The 6,823-nt window shown below is 37.4% G+C and overlaps 1 protein-coding gene across 1 annotated transcript in view; it reads right to left on the bottom strand.

Annotated features, from left to right (window-relative positions):
* LOC137634918 (protein bric-a-brac 1-like) overlaps positions 1 to 6,823 on the bottom strand; it is a 490,670-nt gene that overhangs the window by 77,678 nt on the left and 406,169 nt on the right. The gene's annotated exons all lie outside the window — the stretch shown is intronic.

The raw sequence follows: 6,823 nt of genomic DNA, 5'->3' as shown, positions 1-6,823 counted from the left end.
TATTTCTCGAGTAATAGGGTGGCCTAGAGAGAGAGAGAGAGAGGGAGAGAGAGAGAGAGAGAGAGAGAGAGAACAGTTGATACACACAGGATTTCACTAGTATATTACCCATCTTGAGAGAGAGAGAGAGAGAGAGAGAGAGAGAGAGAGAGAATAGTTGATATACATAGGAATTTACTGTAGTATAGTAACCACCTTTTGAGAGAGAGAGAGAGAGAGAGAGAGAGAGAGAGAGAGAGAGAGAGAGAAGAAAATACATTGTAGTATAATGTCCATCTGTACCTCGACAGAGATGCAATTGTCAGGATCTCTCTCTCTCTCTCTCTCTCTCTCTCTCTCTCTCTCTTTATAGTCCAGCCAAGAATCAGAGCTGCTGAATGGCAAAACGAATGAATGGAAATAATGTCCATTTCGTCGGAAAATTTACGAATCAGTGCTATCGGAAATCTATGGAAGGTTGGCGACAACATAGCCAATCTAAACGTAAAGGAGGAGGAGGAGGAGGAGGAGGAGGAGGAGGAGGAGGAGGAGAATAAATGGAAAGGGAATCTTTACAAACCTAGAACAATAATGATGACAATTCCACTTGAACCAGAAGGGCTTTGGACCTCTATTGTTATGGGGGCCTTCATATATATCTCTCTCGGGATTTCACAAACCTGTTATGATACTCGACACTTCATTGGGTTTTTATTTTCAGCTCAGATGACCTGAAAGTATGACGAAATCTGGCTTACGATTTTCAGGGCGGCTGACTTGACTGACGACGGGAGGAGAGGATGGTGCATTTGAGCTGGTCTCTCAGTTTCTATTAATTCAAGAGTCCAGGTGATTAGTAAGTCAAATCCTAGCTTTGAATAGGTAAATTTCTAGACTCAATTGATAAAGTGAATCATCAGTTTCCTCTTAGCATTGATAAAATGAATCATCAATTTCCTCTTGGAATTGATAAAATGAATCATATGTTTCCTCTTGTAATTGATAAAATGAATCATCAGTTTCCTCTTGGAATTCATAAAATGAATCATCAGTTTCCTCTTGGAATTGATAAAATGAATCATCAGTTTCCTCTTGGAATTGATAAAATGAATCATCAGTTTCCTCTTGGAATTGATAAAATGAATCATGTTTCCTCTTGAAATTGATAAAATGAATCATAAGTTTCCTCTTGGAATTGATAAATGAATCATCAGTTTTCTCATGAATTGATAAAATGAATCATCAGTTTCCTCTTGAATTGATTAAATGAATCATCAGTTTCCTCTTGGAATTGATAAAATGAATCATTTTCCACTTGGTCGCAATTAGAATGTTAAGGTTAAATATACACCAAATTTCTACTCAAGGAAGAATAGTAAAATTATGGTAAAAATTAATAAAATTCTCAGATTTTGAATTGATAAAATGAATAATATTCCTCTTAGACACAATTAGAAAGTTGGGGTTAAATATACACCAAATTATTACGTAAGGAATAATAGTAAAATTATGATTAAAAAAGAAACAAAAATGTTAATTCTGTTTCAATTTCTTGATAAAAAAATAATAAATGAAAAAAAGAAAATTATTATTTTTTTATTCTAGGTGGAATTTTTTTTGTTCTTGCAATGTTGTTAAACTGCAATGAAATGGCGATTTATTGCATTTCCACACATAAATTAGTGATTAAATACCTATAAAAACAAGGTGAACGCTAGGAATAAAATATACAAACTTCTCTTAAGCAACAGAAAATGAACTAATGGCATAAAAGCAGAAATTTCTCTTCAAGTAACGAGTCTCTTGAAGAGAACGAAAAAGAAACCAAGTGCCTAATTATTTAACCGTGCCGAAGAAAAAAAAAAGTTATACCACAAGATCATTCTAATAACAATGTCCCGTTGAAAAGGTCAAAAGCTTCCCTTCTGCCATTGCCATCACGAGTTATGGCTGGAGTGAAATGATACGTAGCTTCTGAAGGCGATGACCTATTATTTCGCAATGACAAATACTTTAAACTTGAAGAGCGGTGAAAAAGTTTGGTATTTTCAATACTGCCAGATAAATATAATATACTAACGTACGCGACCTATAAAATGAGGGCTAAATATTTGTAGAGATGTGAACACACTTACATACACCCCTTCTCTCTCTCTCTCTCCTCTCTCTCTCTCTCTCTCTCTCTCCGAGGGATGGGGGAGAACTGTGGTAACCAGATATATATATATATATATATATATAATTATATACATACATACATACATATATATATATATATATATATAAATATATATATATATATATATATATATAGAGAGAGAGAGAGAGAGAGAGAGAGAGAGAGAGAGAGAGAGAGAGACACTTCCTCTTTATTGTAATATATTAACGTAAAAACATCAGCCGATGGTACAGACACATAAGCCGTTGAAAGTACACGGAGGTAAAGAAACGCAGCTGTTTATAGACTGCTGCAGGACAAAAGCCTCAGATATGTCCTTAGTTATGTCTGGGGTTTGGACATTTTTCATCAACACGCTGGCCAACTGCGGATTGGTGATGGTGGCAGACTTTTGTCCTATCGCACGCAGCAAACCAACCTAATATAGGTGGCCTTGGCTAGTACAGCTTTGCTGATCATGGCCATACGCAAAACCTTTCACCACGTTAAGGCATCCACATTCAAAAAGGATATATATATATATATATATATATATATATATCCTACACCTATTGACGTAAAAGGGCCTCGGTTAGATTTCGCCAGTCGTCTCTATCTTGAGGTTTTAATTCATGTATGTATGTATGTAGGTATGTATGTATGTATGTATGTATGTATGTATGTATGTATGTAGGTAGGTATGTATGAATGTATAGATATATATATATATATATATATATGTATATATATATATATATATATGTGTGTGTGTGTGTGTGTGTGTGTATGTATGAGCCCACGAGCGTCAGCGTGTTAGAAGGTCAGGTAAAGTTTATTACGTGAGATTAGCAATAGCTGTAGCACCGGCTGGAATCCAACTGATTTACGTCATCCATCTCGTTTTTCAATAACAATTCGCCTCCCTTCAACCTCTCAAGACCTTTTTTTCTATACACCTTATCGTTTAAAAAGATTAATTGATGGCGAACATTAAGAGAATTTCAACGAGGAGTAGATGGTTAGAAAATTAAACTTCAAAGGGGCCTACGAGTAAAAAGCGCTAGACTCTAGAGGAATTCTAAAGAAGGCTTCTGCCGTCAGAGGCCATTGAAGAAGTAAAAAAAAGGGGGGAAAAAAGAGTAAACGCAGTTCGACAGACAAGTGTTTGAAGCGATGTTCGAACGTGTGAACGGGGTATTTGGTTGTCGAACACGTTCGTCAAACGCTTTGAAGAAAGTCTGGTCTCGCCTGACTTTTGTGGGCGGGTCATAATTGTCCAAAAACCTCATGCATTTGTGACTGACTCCACCTCTTCGAACAGTTTGACGATCAGGTTCGAGAACCGGGTTCGACGAACCATTTGACAAACAGGTTCGAGAACCGGTTCGACGAACCGTTTGACAAACAGGTTCGAGAACCGGGTTCGACGAACCATTCGATCGTTTAAACCCCTCTTAAGAAAGCATAAAAATGTTGGTTGAGGAGAGAGAGAGAAAGAGGGTAGAGAAGCTCACATATACGAGAGAAACTCCTCCAGTCGTCAAAAGCTCTTCACAAATGCATCTCAAAGGCGGAATCTAATGAATTCTCAAAGGAATCCAAAAGCTCTATCTCGGTTGCTTTACCTAATTCAGCTGTGTTTAGTTGGGCAGATCAACGCAATGGCTCTATCGGGAGATAGTCTGGAGTGGTTATAATCTCTGTTATGGGAGTTATCTAGATCAATTAAGATATTCAGCAGAAAGAAATTAGTATTAAGTTCTTTAAAAAAAAAAGAAAAAAAACTGCTTTCATTATACATATACATAATTATTTCCTTATTTCCTTTCCTCACTGGGCTATTTTTCTCTGTTGGAGTCGTTGGGCTTAAGGAATCCTGCTTTTCCAACTAGGGTTGTAGCTTAGCTAGTAATAATAATGGTAAAAATAATACATACCGTATTAATACGTATACACACACACACACACATATATATATATATATATATAATATATACACACATATATAAACATATATATATATATATATATAATATACACAGACACACACACATATATATATATATATATATATACTTATAGCGCCGTATGTGTGCGTTTGTGTCTATTATATCTATGCACACACATACGTATCTATATATAAACTCACATACACACACACACACACACACGCATCATACACTCATCAACGTGTATAGGGCCGAGGCTGCTCTATCCTGTGAAATCGTCTGAAAACCCCCTTTTCAGTACTTGAGAAAAGACGTAGAGAGAACTGTAGAAGAAGAAGAAGGAGAGGAAGAAGAAGAAAAGAACGAATCAGTGGAGAGGCCTGGCTTAGTCTTTGATGCCTCGCTAGTAAAGGGCCACTTTTGACCTTAATAACAGATTGGCCCATCAGCTCTTCTTTGTCTCTCGCTGCAAATTACGAACGCCAGTCTAGGTCGCCTCTTCCTTCTCCTTCTCCTTCATATGCCCCCCCTCTCTCTCTCTCTCTCTCTCTCTCTCTCTCTCTCTGAATCATTAAATACCATTCCATGTTAGTTTAACATCTAAATACAAGAACGCCAGTCTAGGTCACCTCTTCCTTCTCCTTCTCCTTCATATGCCCCCCCCCCCCTCTCTCTCTCTCTCTCTCTCTCTCTCTCTCTCTCTCTCTCTCAAGTAGTTCAACATCTAAATACAAGCTCTCTCATTAGCTTTATCGTCTTGCTGGGCGTTTAAAGACTTCAAAAGTCGCTCATGATTGGCTGAAGCAAGGGGCACTGATTGACCAATCAGAGCAATGCCCTAGAGACTGGCCATGTGTACATAGGATCTCAGCCCAAGCCCATTCTCCACCCAATCTTTGAACAGGGAAAGCCAGGCAATGGCTGCTGAGACCTTGTATCAGCTTAGATTGTAATACAAGACAATTTAATGATTCATGTACAATATATATTATATGATTATGCTATAAACAATGTATTCAATAATTCATTTGACCTTTTATAACTGTTTCATATAAAACATCCCACATCAATTCATAATTAAGTTATATCAAATCATTATAATAATTATTATTATTAATACTATTACCAAGTAGGCTACAATCCTAGTTGGAAAAGCAGGATGTTATAAGCCCAAGGGATCCTAGAGAGAAAATAGCCAAGTGAGGCTAGGAAATAATGAAACAGAATAGTGTTCCCGAGTGCACCCTCAAGCAAGAAAACTCTAACCCAAGACAGTGGAAGACTATGGTACAGAGGCTATGGCACCACCCAAGACTAGAGAACAATTGTTTGATTTCGGAGTGCCCTTCTCTTAGAATAGCTACTTACCATAGCTAAATGCTCTTTTACCCTTACCAAGGGTTATAGCGGCAGATGTGATTACGTCCCTGACTGGTGAACGCTATACAGGGGTTCGAGTCTCGCTCAAACTCGTTAGTTCCTTTGGTTACTGCAAATTCACCATCCTAGTGAGGTAAGGATGGGGTGTTTGTGGGAGCCTATAGGTCTATCTGCTGAGGTATCAGCAGCCATTACTTGGCCCTCCGTGGTCCTGGCTTGGGTGGAGAGGGGGCTTGGGTGCTGATCATATGGATATATGGCCAGTCTCTAGGGCTTTGTCCTGGTTGCTAGGGCCATGTCACTGCCCCTTGCCTCTGACATTCACGAGCGGGCCTTTAAACCTTTGCGTGGAAGGTAACCACTAAATTTCAGCACTGTAGTTAACCCCTTGACTGAAGAATAACATGACTTATTTCATGTATCAACTTAAAAAAAAAAAAAAAAAAAAAAAAAAAAAAAAAAAAAAAAAAAAAAAAAAAAAAACTGAGTAAGAATCTTCCTACAGCTAACAAGAGAGGTTGTAGCTTAACCTTAACATACAGCTACTTGACAATGGGTTTCTTAGAACACGTTGCAGATGTGTGATTCTTCAACATGATTTACTTGCGTGAGATTGTCTTTTACACATGCATACATCTTCCGCCTCGGACTTTGCATACATCTTCCGTCTGGGGGGGCTTATTCACACAATAAACCTCACTATCATCATCATTATGATCAATACATACATCTAACTACATCACAATTTGAATAAATTATTCTCATAAGGGGAAGCAAGATAATGACTAATGCGTGTAATAATTTTCTCGATAGTTTGGGTATATATTTCTGATGTTTCATCGATGTGCAGACTGGTACTATAGTCCATTTCCTGGTCGCTGATTGGTTGGACAATATAATTCTAACCAATCAGCGATCAGGAAATATTTCCGAGCTAAAAGGGCACCGCTGCGAGTCGGTGCAAATATGCCTCGCTAAAAGAAATGGACTATAATTATGGATCAAGTCTCTGAGGTTATCTTAAAAGACAAAATTTAGCCTGAGTAAACTTAATCTTTTTATTCAGAAGTATTGAGGAATATTACGCGAAAACAGTCATTGCGTATAAGTAATTTAATAGACCTTCTATATACACAATCACATAATTGTATAGCAATGTATCCAGCAATTCACCAGACCTTCTAAATACATAATCGCACAAATGTATAGCAATGTATCCAGCAATTCACCAGACCTTCTATATATACAAGCACATAAATGTATAGCAATGTATCCAGCAATTCACCAGACCTTCTATATATACAAGCACATAAATGTATAGCAATGTATCCAGTCATTCACCAAACCTTCTATATAC

Source organism: Palaemon carinicauda, chromosome 45 (assembly GCF_036898095.1).
Source record: "Palaemon carinicauda isolate YSFRI2023 chromosome 45, ASM3689809v2, whole genome shotgun sequence".
In the NCBI taxonomy this organism is placed as follows: domain Eukaryota; kingdom Metazoa; phylum Arthropoda; class Malacostraca; order Decapoda; family Palaemonidae; genus Palaemon; species Palaemon carinicauda.
Note: the sequence above shows the minus strand (reverse complement) of the source record. Positions and strands in the feature narration are given on the sequence as shown.